The following is a 16071-nucleotide window of genomic DNA, read 5'->3' as shown; positions in this document are numbered from 1 at the left end:
GCCGAAGAGAATTTGCTTCTTTCCCGCGTTTCGTGGTTTCTCGAATTAGATGAGTAGGGTGCTTGAAGAACCTGTTGCACCTGTCGTGGTTCCAAAATGTCAGCAGTTATCGTTGCTGTGTCAACTGATGCGTGGCAGAAGTAAAGAAGAAATACTCATTTGAGGCAAAGACGTATACTTAGCGATTTCATTCCATTACGACGTCTTGCAACAATTTACCGACAGCATACACTGACGGAAAAACAAGTCCAACGCCAAAAGGAACTGCGCGAGATAAACGAAAGCTGGTAGTTTGTTTCTACATCTGAACAAAGGTCTGCTCAAATTTCGCGCCAGTCGCATAGCAGTGGCGCTGCTGTGCAAATCAGATTTGCGCTGTAACTGTCGTAAGTGTTAGTCACCTTTGAGACTGGACGTAGTGAGTTGATGTCAGTCAAGAACACCTTTAAGACGACGAAGACACCATTATCAACAGCTCACTGTGTTTGAACGAGGTCGTGTAATAGGCCTACGAGAAGCTGGAAGTTCCTTCTGTGATATTACAGAAGGACTTCACATAAATGCAGTCACTGCACGTGATTGCTGGCAGTGGTGGTCGCGGGAAGGTGGTCCCAAGAAGACAGAGCTCAGACGGCCAGGTGGCACTACCGAGAGGGAAGACCGTCGTGTTCGGCGTATGACTGTGGCGCATTGTACTGCGTCTGCAGCAGTTGGCTTTATAGTGTTACATCGAACTGTTACAGAACGGTTGCTTCAAGGACAGCTCCGAGCCAGGCGACCTGTAGCGTACATTCCACTGATCGTAAACCATCGCTGTTTGTGACTTCAGTCGTGTCAAGCGACGGCTAGTGGTGTCAAGCGAGAGCTCATTGGAGGGCGGAGTGGAAGACTGTTGTGTTTTCTGATGATAGCCGATTCTGCCTAGGTGCCAGTGATGGCAGGGTGTTGGTTAGAAAGAGGCCAGGTGAGTGCTTGCAAGCAATCTGTCTGCGGCCTAAACACACTGGACCTACACTTTGAGTTATGGTCAGGAGTGCGATGTTGTGTGACAGCAGGAGCACGCTCGTGGCTATCCCACGTGCTCTGACTGGAGATTTGGACATCAATCTGCTGATTGTACCTGTTGTGTTGTCATTCATGTTTTCCAACTGGATAACGCTCGTCCACATATCGCTGTTGTAGCTCAACGTGCTCTATAGTGAGTCGACATATTGTCTCGGCCTACTCGATCACCATTTCTGTCTCCAGTGGAGCGCATATGGGACATCGTTGAACGAGAAATCCAGCGTCATCCACAACTAGCCTTAACCGTCCCTTTGTTTACCGACTGTGTGCGACAGGCGTGGAAGTCCAACCCAGAGACTGACATCCGGCACCTGTGCGACACAATGTTTGTACGTTTGCGTGGTTGCATTCAACATTCTGGCGGTTACACAGGTTATTAAGGTATCAGCACTTCACATTTGCCCTAGCTTTTCTCGCATTTAAATTAACCTGTGAACTTGCAACGCAAATCAAAAAATATGTTACCTAGACAAGTGTATTCCCTAAATTTCATTACACTACATTAATTATTTCTTGGCTTTGGATTTTTTTTTTTTTTGCGTCAGTATATGTCCATCACTGAAGTTAATGAATCGAAGAAAGAAAATGATTGAACACAAATTACGACATGACTCGTTGCAAAAGCTGATAGAAGAAAGACTCAGAGATGTGAGTATTTAAGGCAGATTTTGTTGTGTACAATGTTGGAGATGTCAGATGCAATAGACAGGAACAGAGAGTTGCACAGAACCAAGCCTAGGGTTGACTACGTAAACAGCAACCGAGTGAGCAGGGTGGGTAGTTTTAAAACTGTTGGCTGTTTCCTTTCTGATCTTACCATATCGGCGAACCTCAACTGGTATGACACTCCAAAAAATAAAACAACCACACCACGAAAGAATTATGCCCAGTTGGCGCGTTAGGTCGCTAAAATCACGAGCTGATTGGGGTACCCTGCCGTAATGCTCCAAACGTTCTCAATTGGAGAGAAATCTGGCAACCTTGCCAGTCAAGGTTGCGTTTGGCAAGTACAAAGACGAGCAGTAGAAAATTTCACCGTGCGCAGGAGGGCATTATCTTGCAGAAATAAAAGCCCAGGATGGCTTGCCACGGAGGGTAACAAAACGGAGCGTAGAATGTCGTCGACGTACTGCTGTGCTGTAAGGGTGGCGGAGGTGACAACCAAAGGGGTCCTGCTATGAAAAGAAATGGCAGCCCAGAGCATCACTCTTGCTTGTCAGGCCGTCTTCGGCCTGAAATCACATTGAATGGAGTAGAATTGTCTTCAGTGATGAATCCCGCTTCGAAGTAAGCTCTGATGACCAGGGAAGACTTGTCTGGAGACACCCCGCACAGCGGTGGGATACCAGTCTGACTGTTGCCTGCCATACGGAAGGAAACAACCAGTTCCAACAGTAGTGAACTCGCCGCTCTTTTCACAAATCCCGAGATCGATTGCCACCACTGTATTGACACCAAGTAGATTTCTTCAGATGAAAACGGCTTTGTTCCTCATAACCAAAATTCGTCGTGAAAAAAGTTCTGGTATAACATAAGACACTTTCGGCCACTACATACAGCTGCATGAAATTATGCGTCCCTTCCAAAATCAATCTTTTGACTACATTTACTTTGTCAGCTTTCTTCGTGTGGCTCAAGTTTTGCGTTTTTTATTTGTCTTAGCCCCAGCTTTATGTTTTGGAAGTCAAGAACGACATCTCATTCGCAACGACGTACATAGTTTTGTTGCATATAGCTTCAGTCAACTAAAACTGCAAAGCCTCATGTGAGAACACTGTTCATTTTAATTTAGTGTTCCTTAGAGAAGCTTTTTGAAGCAATTGATGTATTTCACTCGAAGCACAAGATCAAAATACCACGATTTTCATAATTAGTTTTACTCAAAATACGATGTTATAATTATTATTAATTTATTAAAACATCGATAAAGATACGTCGATAACACTTGTAATACTTTGCTTAGACAAAATCCCATATCAGCTTCGTAATCCTCTGATCGAACTGAATCGATTGAGCCGCGCGGAGTGTTCGCGCGGTTAGAGGGGCATGTCACGGATTGCGCGGATCCTGCCGGACGTTCGAGTCCTCTCTCGGGCATGTGTGTGTGTGTGTGTGTGTGTGTCTGTGTGTGTGTGTGTGTTGTTCTTAGCATAAGATAGCTTAAGAAGTGTGTAAGTACAGGGACCGATGACCTCAGCAGTTTGGTCCCTTAGAAATTCACACACATGTTAACACTTTTTGAATCGTTTGATGGCTAAAGAGCGATCAAAAATTTTCCGTTCGAAGGCCACACTAACTCCTTGCCTACAAGTCGGTATTTGTACACCCGCATCGGAGTCGCGCTAGATTGCATGTAAGCATCAGCAACGCCCTCAAATGGAAACTTTTCCATCGCCTCTTATATGTCGTGATAACATTCTGACTAATTTTTATTTTGGCATTTTTCTAGTGTTTTTGTGTGTTTTTAGCTCTGTCACCACCTTTCAATCCAGTTAAATCAGTACATTCTAAACACGTTGTGCATGCGAGCAGAACCGGCAACTTGTCTTGCATTTGGATGCACTGAATTATCTGTTTTTAGATATCAACATAACTTAAATTTACATTTCACTTGATTTGTAAGATGCATAGTGATTCCGATGAAGAGGTCTGATGCCATGGGAATGCCATCAATATCCACTAGAATTAAAACAACAGCCTCAGCTGAAGGGGGGACACTTGAGTAGTTGTGATGAGAGTTTTGACATAATATGGACGGGTGTGCCAAGCAGTCATTTTGACAGCTACAGATGTGCATTTGTTTCCAATATGGCGAAGTACTGTTTTCACCTATGGTGAAGATGGCAGCACTGAAACAGCGAGTTATTTCAGGCATCGTTCTATTGTTATTGTTTTTGTATTGAATCGTAATAAACAAACGTTACTCGAAGTTTTTGTTTGATATTTATAAATTTAAGATCACATGAAATGTATGATGAATTCTTGGGCATGCAACAACGGTCAGAAAATTACTACAAGATCAGTATATCCACGGGAATTGTGTCTTTGGGTATCTCCTTCATTAGGGAGGACTCGAAACAGTGCCAAGTGAAGAAACTGTTGGTAGGTCTCAGTGTGTTTTTTTTATATATGAAAGAGTAATGGCGATGACACGTGCTGCAGTGTTCCTTTACCGTTCATGGTGCGAAAGGAGATATGACTCCTCTTGTGCTTGGGCTCTTCGAATATCTTTGAGGAATCACAATGTGGTGGATATCCAGAGAAATCTCTGACGTCCGGCCTTCGTGAATAATAGGTCAGAATTTTGTTTCCCCATCTGCGATGCCTTTTACATCCGGTATCTGAATCCTCATCGAAGAACCGCCGAAGAACGGATTGTCGTTTGAATACGCTTCGCGTGCTGAGATAACAATGTCTTCACGCCAGGCATAGGCTGACGTAGGTTATCCTCTGTTGAATATTTCGATCACTAATCGTAATATTGCCGCCTAACTTCGCTTTCTAATGTTCTCTCAATTCATTGTCTGAAATGTATCATCCAATCGCAGCATTTTGGGAAGCGTGTAATAGAGTGTAAGAACAGACGGAAGCATTGCTTACGTTTCACGACAAAGGAAAATTTATCTGCGATTTAAAAAAATGCTTAGAATAGTTTCTAATTACGCCTCACCCGAAGCAGAAGACTTTCGTCAACGTCAGTATGAACTGTGAGAGAGAGATCGAATGAAACGAACATGCTGCAGAGTTAGGACAAACAGCCCTGGAACACAAGAAAGAACGACCAGTATAAATCAACCGTTACAGCTCATACTTTAAGTGTCTGCAAGCGTAATATGGCATGTATAGTAAGAGACAAGTTGAGAGTATATGTCTCTTGCACAAAAGGAGGATCCACGTTACCAAACTAAGCATCCAGCCACAATTTCTCAAATTTCCAAGCGGCAGGTGTTGGTTTTTCATGGCAGAAAAAGCAGTCCTCTTATGATCCTCTACCTTGGTAGCAATGGTGTTCTACTTGAGTTACACTTTTGAGTTTCTTTGTCACAGAACTTTGTTTAAAATCTGCAGTCAAAGATATCGTTCTGGTCAAAGGGATTTGGGACGCTTTGTTTGTCTCATTCGAAGCCTTTCGTGTAACGGAGAAGCCTAATGTCTCATCGAAGTTTGTATCGAGTTCGTTAACAGGAAAAGTGGAATGAAATATTCGAGGTACCACGAAGAAGTTAGTGTCCCACGTTGAGATAATTGCACAAAATGAGTGGCGCGTTGTCAGAAGAAAGTACATGCTTTTGTTTCCTGTAGACACAGTTCTGCCGCAGTACGCATAACGGGTGCGTCAGTGTTGGAGTGAAATAAAGCGGTAACTGGATACGTACTCCATACTTGAAGTACACGGGAGAGTACAGTTATTTATGGGCAAAGCGTCTGAATTGGCACACAGATTCAGAGTGAAATTCTGAAAGTGTATGGACCAAATGCAATGTCGCCTCCAGCCGTCGCGACGTGGTGGCAACAATTCGACCAAGGCGGCGCAGGCGTGGGGAGAAAGGCCATCGACATCTCCACAGACGATGATGCCCAGGCACTCGAGAAACTGTTGTCCGACACTCATGGTCTCGCGGTAGCGTTCTCGCTTCCCGAGCACGGGGTCCCGGGTTCGATTCCCGGCGGGGTCAGGGATTTTCACCTGCCTCGAGATGACTGGGTGTTTGTGTTGTCCTCATCATTTCATCATCATCCAGGAAAGTGGCGAAATTGGACTGAGCAAAGGTTGGGAAATTGTACTGGCGCTGATAACCACGCAGTTGAGCGCCCCTCAAACCAAACATCATCATCATCATCATCATCGAGAAACTGTTTCGCACCAATTGCAGACTTTCCGACGATGAGAGGGCGTTCACACAGCGGCTCTCGAATGACTCCGTGGGCAAGGAGCGGATTTCTATCGTCGAGGAATTAAACGATTGGTATAACGTTGCGACCGTTATTTATAGATACTTGGTGATTATTTTGAAAGATAGTATCATGTATCTGGGTCAATTTGAAGTTTTATGCAGCTTTCAATAAAGGTTACTTGACCTGCAATAATAATGTGCCACTTGCTTTTGAAGTCCTTTAATAATTCGTTGTAGCTTCTCTTACGGCAAGGCAGGGCGAACCACTTCACTAGGATCACGCCTAGTAGTAATTTCTGATATATTACATAAATTGCAGAGTAAAATGTTTTGAGAGTGAAATTATTGATTTTTAAGAGGATATCAGTAGAGATTTCCTAGATCTGAGCTGAATGGAGTGACTTTCTTTTTTTCCCTCAGGTGTTGACGAATATCTGCCCTGGCTTCATCCGCTGTTGCTTCCTGGTAAGTTTATTTTGTTTTGTTTAACCTTTAATCTTCAGCGTTGTCTTTTCTCAAGTGAAGTTCATTTATTGTTTGTACCTTCAGTTCTGAAATGTATTTCCAGTCTATAAATGACAATCTTGAGAAGGCAACAGCGAAAATTCTGTAGGTGATATATGTAATGACTAAAAATGCCTCCGAAGGAAGATAATTTTATAATGTTGGTTGTAATAGGTCACAGTCATTACTTTACGTCTGGTATGACCCCTCACAACCGTCTAGAGATATGTTAACGATTGTTGTGGATCTTAGCGTTGCAGCCTTGCCAGAACCAGTCATGGCGCTTGTTCAATCATGATGCCAGATACCACGTTACCGTCAAATCTGATTCCTTCCACAGACATCGTCTCCGTTCACACGAGCCTCAGAACGACGCACGTAGTGTGGCGTCGGTGGTCGCAGCATTTTCTCCGTATCTGGTCATATTGTCTGTATCGTTCTTAGTACACTACTGTTTCCGCTTGCGTTATTCCACACTGAGCAAAAATTGGACCCATCAGGGATGCTGTGTTACAGAACAGTAGCCCAAAAGTTTTCACACAAAGGTGGCAGAAAGTCATAGGGCTTTTTGAAGAACACATAAACTTCAGCCAGTTGTATGGAAACACTGAATGGAAAATACATGAGATTAATGATAATGGCAAGGCATTTTTTCAAGGACAGACGAAACAAAACACGCTTTTCCCTTTTGCTGGCTGTGATACAGTTTCCCAGTGAGAAACTTTTAATGGGACAATTTATTAGCAGTTTCCATATATAAAAGCTTAAGTAATTACTGACTGACCGGCACCAAAAGATTTATTCAGTGTGCATTTAGTGTCTTTATTTATTTATTTATTTATTTATTTTTTCAGTAGGTCGAGTGTGATCGTCCGAAAAGTGGGTGGAAGCTTGAGAGCCTTATATTACTACAGTTCGGCGGAAAGTAAATTAAATCACATCCTGTGGAGTATTATGTACAGGTAAATAAATTTTAAGAAAGAAGTAGAACTGTATTCGTAGTAGAGCTGAAGGACGGTCTCTCACCATCACATTTGTCAGCAGGTATACGCCGTTAAGGAGACTGGAATTACGAAACTGAGAAAAAGCGTAGCCAATTGCTGTGCTAGCGATCTGCTATAGTTTCACTGATATTGTGGAATAAACTGAAGTATTTTGAAATACACGTTGTTTCAGATGAAATAATATTACAGAGTAATTCGAATAAAAGTATCCATGTAACAAGTGTACAGTTGTTACTGATTACGGAGATGCAGCTAACAGAATGTAACCCAAACAAATACTCAGATAAGTTGCTAACCACAGTAAAATCATCACACCTCAGACTTCAATATATGTATTTTCGAATTATTTTGACATCGGTACGTGTAGTGAGATCGTCTTGAAGTTCTTTTATTGGAGCAGCACTGTTTATAGCCCGAACGATCAATTTGTCCCTTATCGTTACTCTAGACTTCACCTTTCAACTATCCCTGCCGGCAAAAATCTATAGAGGTAAAGTCAGAGGACCGTGGTGGCCAAGGAACATAATGATTTCTGCCGATCCATCTTCCGGGAAATGCTGAATTCAGATGATGTCACACCTGATCACTGGAAAGTGCAGGGGGCCGTCATGCTGGAAGAACGGGCCCTTCCTTGAAGCCAAAGGAATCTCTTCGAATAATGCTGGAAGCTCGTTTTCAAGGAAGTGTATAAAACGGAGCACTGTAAGACTGTGCGATAACACAGTAGACCCAATAAAGCGACAGTCTATCATACCAAACCGCACCAAACATATACAGAGAACAGTTCTTGAAAATGTGCTCCACAAAGGCATCGTGGGATTTCGTCAGACCACCGATGTGAATTACGAGTGTTGTGGATACCACACAGCTGAAAGTGATTGATCAGTAAACATTAGTAATGGATTAATGGGATGTCTCAACGATCTGCAATTATTCAGTGGACAACCTTCATCTCCATCTGGAAGATATTGAATTCGCTGTAAATGAGAAGGATAGAGAGTGCAGATCCATACTATCCGCCGTATTCTTGTATGTGGAAAATAGAAACGTATTGAAATCCTGCATGTGCTTGTTGAAACTGCTTTCCACCAAATGGATGATGTCTTCTGTTTTATCCACACGTTTGCACGTTCAGATAGAATACGGTTGCCGGGCGCCGCACCAGTCTCACGTAGTTCGCGATAACACGAGCACACTCTGGAAACTGGCATTCTTTGGCTAGGAAATGGTCTACCGTATTCTGTACAATCAGCAGCAGCATTTCCATTACAAACCCTATACAGAAATACAGGGTGCGGCACGGGAACTTCCTTATATAAAAAAATCATAAATTGCAGATATCAATTTAATTCCTTTTTCTGTACATAGAAGTATGTTTTACGTTTTATTTCATTAGATTTTGATGAAGAGATATTGAATGTGGCCTCTGTTCTGCTCCACACATTTGGAGAGTTGAAATCGGAAGTCTCACTTCACTTTGTTCAGCATATCTCTGTCTACAGTGAGGTTACAAAAGTCGTGGGATAGCTCTTAATATCGTATCTGACCTCCTTTTGCCCAGCGTAGTGCAGCAACTCGACGTGGCATGGACTCATAAAATCGTTGGAAGTCCCCTGCAGAAATACTGAGCCATGCTGCCCCTTTACCAGTCATAATTGCGAGAATGTTGCCAGTGCAGGATTTTTGCCAGTGCAGGATTTTGTGCACGAAATGATCTCTAGACTATGTCCCATAAATGTTCGATGGGATTCATATCGGGAGATTTGGGAGGCCAAATCATTCGATCGAATTGTCCAGAATTTTCTACAAACCAGTCGCGAACAGTTGGGGCCCAGTGATAAAATCGCTCGTTTGGGAACATGAAGTCCGTCAGTGGCTGCAAAAGGACCGCAAGTAGCCGAGTAATCATTTCCAGTCAGCGGTCGATTCAGCTGAGTCAGACGACCCAGTTCATTCCGTGTAAACAAGGCTCACCATTATGGAGCCACCACCAGCTTGCACAGTGCCTTGTTGCAAATTGGATCAATGGTTTCGTGGCGTCTGCGCCACACTCGAACCCCACGATCAGCCCTTGTCAACTGAAATCGGGACTTATGTGACAAGGCCAGGGTTTTCCAATCGTCTAGGGTTCGTCTTACGTCCCACATTGATTTCTGCGGTTATTTCACGCAGTGTTGCTTGTCTGTTAGCAGTGACAACTGTACGCAAACGCCACTACCCTTGCTCATTAAGTGAAGGCCGTTGGCCACTGCGTTGTCCGTTGTGGAAGGTAATGTCAGAAATTTTGTATGCTTGGCGCATCCTTTACATTAGATCTCGGAATATTGATTTTCCTAACGATGTCCAAAATGGAATGTCCCATTCGTCTAGTTACAGCTGCCATACCGCGTTCAGTGTCTGTTAATTCCTGTCGTGCGGCCTTAATCACGCCGGAAACCTGTTCACATGAATCAACTGAACATAAGTCACAGCTCCATCAATGCACTACCCTCCATACCTAGTAACACGAACTATCGCCACCTGTGAATGTGCATATCGCTATTCCATGACAGCTGTCATCTCAAAGTATGTTGGCAATATCAGCACGAACATGGTTCTGCAGCTTACCCAGAGTCGGTGGACTATTAGTTTACATCAGGGATTCAGGGCATCCTCACAAGAAAAAGTCGCAGGGGGCTCAATCTCACGAGCGTGTTGGCCACTGAAGATCACCCCTCAAAGAGATGAGATGGTCGATGAAGTGTTCGCGAAAGAGAGCCATTAACGTTCGTGCCGTGTGAGCCCTGGTGCCGTCTTGTTGGAACCAGATATTCCCCAGGTCTATTTCCTCAAGTTCTTCAAGAAAGATCGCCTCAGTTATCTGGCAATAATGCTCATAAGTGACCGTAACTGCCCTATCGTTCTCTTCGAAAAACCATGGACCATTAATGTCAGTTTTGGATAATGCACAAGAAGCAGTCGCACTTTCTGTATGCAGGGGCAGCTTATGAAGTTCTCGGGGATTCGTGCCACTCCAATATCGCATGTGGTGATTACTGACGCATCCAGAGAAATGAAAATATGCCTCGCCTCTGAAGAACACAATGACGTCATGAGGCAGGTTTTCGATCAAGGCTTGTCATGCATTTTTTCGTGTAAGCACCACTTCCAGTTTGTATGGATGAAATTTCAAGTCTTCATAAAGAATTCGTCTCACTGTGCGATCGGAGGTTGCAAGAGGAGCCGATGTTTGCGTGCGGGTCGCTGGAGGGAATTCAGCATCGCCAGCCTTACTTTTTCGATGTTCCTGGTGTCCCTGATGGTTCTTGAAGGTTTCCTTTTGATGGCGCGGTCTGGGGCGCCTTGTCACGGTCCGCGGCGCCTTGTCACGGTCTGCGAGGCTGCCCCCGTCGGAGGTTCGAGTCCTCCCTCGCGCATGGGTGTGTGTATCGTCCTTAGCGTAAATTAGTTTAACGTTAGTTTAATTAGTGTTTAAGCTTAGGGACCGATGCCCTCAGCAGTTTGGTCCCATAAGAAATGGTTCAAATGGCTCTACGCACTATGGGACTTAACATCTGAGGTCATCAGTCCCCTAGACTTAGAACTACTGAAACCTAACTAACCTAAGGACGTCACAAACATCCACGCCCGAGGCGCAGGATTCGAACCTGCGACCGTAGCAGCCGCGTGGTTCAGGACTGAAACGCCTAGAACCACTCGTCCACCATGGCTGACCGATCGGTCCCATAAGACCTTACCAGAAATTTCCAATTTTTCCTTTTTCTTCACGCTGCCTGTTTCCATAAACATGTCCATTCACATAACAAGTGATTTTCGATCAGGAAATTGACCTGCAAGCGTGATATTAAACTGTTCCCCGAATGCACGTTGGGCTGCGATGATCGAACGGCCAATGCACAAGTATATCGCCATGGCGAACGCTCATTCCTCTCTCGTCCACTGCATGATCACTACTAAACCAACCTTAAAAAAAGTTAGGTTCTGCCGTTTCGAATGTGCTCAGCCTCACACAACAATGAATAACGGCTGCTGTGTGAAGCGCGTTTCAAATAAGGAAGCATACATGTGACAGTGTTGCAACGATCCTGTAGAATTGGCCAACAAATCACAATCGCGGCTGAAGATCTCAACGATGTAAACTCTAGCACAACTTCACAAGTTTCACTTCAAAACGAAAATGTCAGTCGTTATATAAACCCATAGAAACTGGTGTACCAACACGCAAAATGGAAACTTACCTCTGTAACCAGTTGTATCTCTGTAAACAATAAAAACTGGGCACATGGTATGTTTAAATTAGTCTACGCTACCACCTCTTAAAATATCTACTGTTCCTCCTGAAACACCTTGTGTAAACCACTATGAGACTTAAAATTTTCATAGGAGTGTACACTGTAATTGAACGTTAGTCTGGGAGCAGCACATGTACTGTGCCGTCGCTTTCCGACTGTTGGGGTCGTCCCTGTTGGAAATGTCGTACGAGCGGCCGCCGCTTTTCGGTGTGACATCGACTCCATCAGGCTCAGTCCTGCAGCCTGGTTGTCTTCGTACAGCATAGTTCACATAAAAGTAATTTTCTGAGTCAGGCTGAGTTGCATTCCACTTAATTAAAAAGAAAGGTTTGCCTGATGCTGAATTCTGTTGTGGTAGTGGCGCCGTACTAAACACACGTACTCCTGCAGTAGAATAATATATCCAGCGTAGCAATGACAGACTGTTTTACCTGCCGACGATTGATCTACTTTTGCAAAGTTTGAAGTAAAGTTAGGCTGCTGCCCTCGGCTCAGTTCTTGCATCTTCCATCACTCTCGCCTAAAATCTATTTTTTCAGTTTTTATTTAAAAATTCGTGTTTCAAAATGTGATAGGTTCGTTATCGGTGAAACTTTCCGGTAACTGTCATGTAAAGCGGATTTCTTCGTATTGAGGCTTTTTGCTTATGGAATATATCATGTTTTGGCCCTTAAGATCATGTTAGTCTTGCAGGCTACTGCTTACCATATCCGGCCCGTAACATAACTCACTGAGCGTAGACTCTGTGCAGTTGATAGCCGTACCTGCTAAACCAGGCGCTCTCTATGCATGAGAAACACCTTCGAACGTTTATTTCATTTTTTATAGCTGCGGGTAATGGCCCATACAACTGATCAGAAAATGAGACAAGATGAAACTGAACTTACTTCATGTATGGGAAGTGATCATACTAAAGTTTTTGCTATTTTATATGAACACTTTCTTATTATGAATACAAAGACATTTAGCATTGTATAATTCAAATTTAAGCTGCTATTATAATTAATCAAATTAGAGAAGCAAGCCCGCAAAAAAGGTGAAGCTGTCATCGACCCGAAGGTTGGTTTGAACTGTACAAGGGCACTGCTAGCGATGGTTTGACGTTGCCTTCGTTCGACCTTTGAACGGAATTATTCAGTCAGTTATGGAAGGACCAACAATTTAACATCGAAGCACGGTGAAACTCTACATTTCTCAGATTAACAAATGTTGCCAGAGGTGAGAGAAGCTATTAGTGACAGATGAAAATCTTTGGACTGATAGGGAATCGAACTCGAACCCTTGAACCCGTAGTGGGGCACTTATCAAGTAAAACATTCTTATTAAAATCATTTTTTCAAAGTCGAGTGAAATTGTTAACGAATCCGCAATTGTTCTCACGTGAGACACAGAGACAATGAAAGATATACAGGGTGCCCATGACCAGTGTCAAAACGTTGAAGAAGTAGAACCACTACTCAGAATGACGTCAGATTTGAGCGGCATATTATTGACAAGTAGGTGGCGCTGTAAAAGTCAGAATATGCACTCCAACAAACGCACGAGACAGAGGTGTTCCTCAGTTTGCGTCCGAAACGCCGAACACAGCTGCCTCCGCGAAGGATCGCCCGCTGCTGGTAAAGCTCTTTTACAAGAACAGTGACTGTGCGCTAGTAGCCCAGCAGGAGTTCCGGACACTCAAAGGGTATGAAAAAAGGCATTGGTCCGATGTCTGCCAAGGGACTGGAGAAAATAATTAAAAAATTCGAAAAGAATGGTTCTTTTGGAGTGCAGTGCGCTAGAGGAAGGAAAACAGTTGATCCGACGTCAATATAAGATACGGCCACAGCATTGCAAGGGGGTGCGAGCAGTAGCGTGCAACACGCAGCGGATGGCGAATTGCCCGTACGTTGGACATGCCTGTGAGCGCGCTGCATAAAATCCTAGGAAACATTCTACATTTCTATCCATACACAATCACCCATGTTCAGGAGTTGCTTGCTGCTGATCTGCCATCTAGACAAATGTTCGCTCTGTAATTTCTTGCTCGCATGGAAGTGAACAAGAATGGCCGTGGAACATTTTTGTCGACAGACTAAGCCCTATTTCATATTCAAGGACATGCAGAACTGCAGAATATGTCCAATGGAAAATACACACACTCATCAAAAGGTACCACTTCATTCTGCAAAGGCGACTTAGTGGTGCGATTTGACAGCATCGTTTATCTTAGGGCCGTATTTTTTCTAGCTGATGAGTCCAGCGGGTCCTGCTACCTGTACCGTCACTGGTAAACACGATGAGAGTCTTTTGTGCGCCAACATCATTTCAACCTTCAACAGCGTGGATGTGTGGGTAGGATTATTTTTATGCAAGATCGCACTCGTTTGCACATTGAACTGCCAGTGAAGCGGCTGCTGCAGATACATTTTGGAGATTTTAGAATTACCAGCTGTCATTTCCGTACAGCCAAGGCTTCCAAATCATCTGATCTTAATCAAAAATGGTTCAAATGGCTCTGAGCACTATAGGACTTAACTTCTGAGGTCATCAGTCCCCTAGAACTTAGAACTACTTAAACCTATCTAACCTAAGGACATCACACACATCTGCCCGAGGCAGGATTCGAACCTGCGACCGTAGTGCTCGCGCGGTTCCAGACTGAAGCGCCTAGAACCGCTCGGCCACATGGCCGGCTCCGATCTGTTCCTCGCTTTCAAGTTGTAACAGAAAACGATGGACAGCATACTGAAAATGTCTTGCGCCAGTCTCACGACAATTAGAAATCGATGCCATTTTGCTTTTTATGCGGATTTTGGCCCCATGACAGTTCGAAGTTGAGGCCAGATTGCATTTTATGCCGTTTTTGGGTTTAGGACAGTTAAAAACCGATTTTTCCCCTACGGTGTGGTATAACCATGCCGTGGTGGAAGATCTTATCTAACTAACGGTTGACAGCGGAACTTGTGCAGTCGTGCACATTGAACAGTATAGATGGCGTAATGTGCAACTAAACCGTAGCCGTTATATTGCAATTCATGTCATTTGCAGACGACCCAATTTACGTAAACACGCTTACAATGCCATATATTGGTAAAATTTTCATTACTGTATCATTTAATTATGGGCACCCTATATATTTTATAAATAAAAATTTGTCGACTGTGGTCATTTCTGTTTTTCAACCTGTTATTTCCGATATGTATTTCAGTGGGAAAGCTTCATCGCCAGGATTTCCAAGGTTTATATATGCCTATCCTCTCAGTGGTTACATAGGATGCTTATTTTAATTTTAACTGTTTCCATACGTTTATTGACGAAATATGCGTAACGAAAACCTAACAAATTAGATGAATTCGCCTTGGGCCATCAATGAGGCAGATTCTCACAGTATGCAGGACTTCAGGTTCGTCAGCTTCGATGGATCTTAGCGGAAAGTCTCATGTAAATTTCAGCGAAGAAACTTTTGCTGTGAAATGCATATCCTCTACATTTTCGACTTTGTTATACTTTACACACTCAACGAAAAATGCACCATGTCCCCCTTTGGCTGCACAGTAATCGGCAATTCGAAGATGATATTAACTGTAAGAGGTATTTCGTATTGTTGGTTGCCATGTGGCCTGCTCTTGACCTGTTAATGATGACAGTCTCCTTCCGCTTGAGACCACAATTAAGAATGCTGGGGATATGAGGCATGTCTGTGGGTAACCTAATTCCATGTTCCTTTGAAGTCAGTAGTCATTAATTACATGGCGTTGATGATTCTAGCTGTGCCTCAACTGCAAGCAGTCGATAGCAATCACAGTGCCGATTCTTTCACGGCGATAAAGCCATGTAAGCTTATTGCGGTCGCTGTCCCTTCCTAACTAATTAATTAATTACGATGAGATAAGGAGTGCTCCTACCGTGACACATTACTGCGTCTGACACGCTAACAGCGCAGGTTGTTCCTCGCGTATTGTTGCCTGTGGTGTGCTACGTTGATCAACTCGTAACAAGAAGGTTCAGCAGACCTGCAAGTCCTGTGATTCACCATTAAGACGTCTGCTTGTTTGCGTGTTTTTGTTTCTTGCATTGTTTAATTCATAAATTTCGGGCGTATTATAGTATTTGAGAGTTGTAGCATCGCGTTTTAGTACCTGAATAGTGTAAATTCGCGTAGTCTCCTTCCGTCGCCGAGCAGTGTCAGCAGTGCACAAGTGGCAGCATTACTGCATTTACTAGGCAATCTCGTATTTTAATAACCGTTTAAATTTTGTGTCGATTTGTTTGCGCTCTCTGTAGATTAGTTCAGACGTTCTTTGCACAACAGTTTTTAGCATGGATAGG

The 16071-nt window shown here is 43.6% G+C and overlaps 1 protein-coding gene across 1 annotated transcript in view; it reads left to right on the top strand.

Moving 5' to 3' along the window:
• The window catches only part of LOC126091895 (RNA-binding protein fusilli-like), a 1039987-nt gene that overhangs the window by 181182 nt on the left and 842734 nt on the right, over nt 1–16071 (top strand). Inside the window, exon 3 of the mRNA XM_049907191.1 lies at nt 6381–6425. The gene's annotated coding sequence lies outside the window, so the exon portion shown is untranslated. The remainder of the gene's footprint in view (nt 1–6380; nt 6426–16071) is intronic.

The sequence above is a fragment of the Schistocerca cancellata genome, chromosome 7 (assembly GCF_023864275.1).
Source record: "Schistocerca cancellata isolate TAMUIC-IGC-003103 chromosome 7, iqSchCanc2.1, whole genome shotgun sequence".
NCBI classification, from domain to species: Eukaryota; Metazoa; Arthropoda; class Insecta; order Orthoptera; family Acrididae; genus Schistocerca; species Schistocerca cancellata.
Note: the sequence above shows the minus strand (reverse complement) of the source record. Positions and strands in the feature narration are given on the sequence as shown.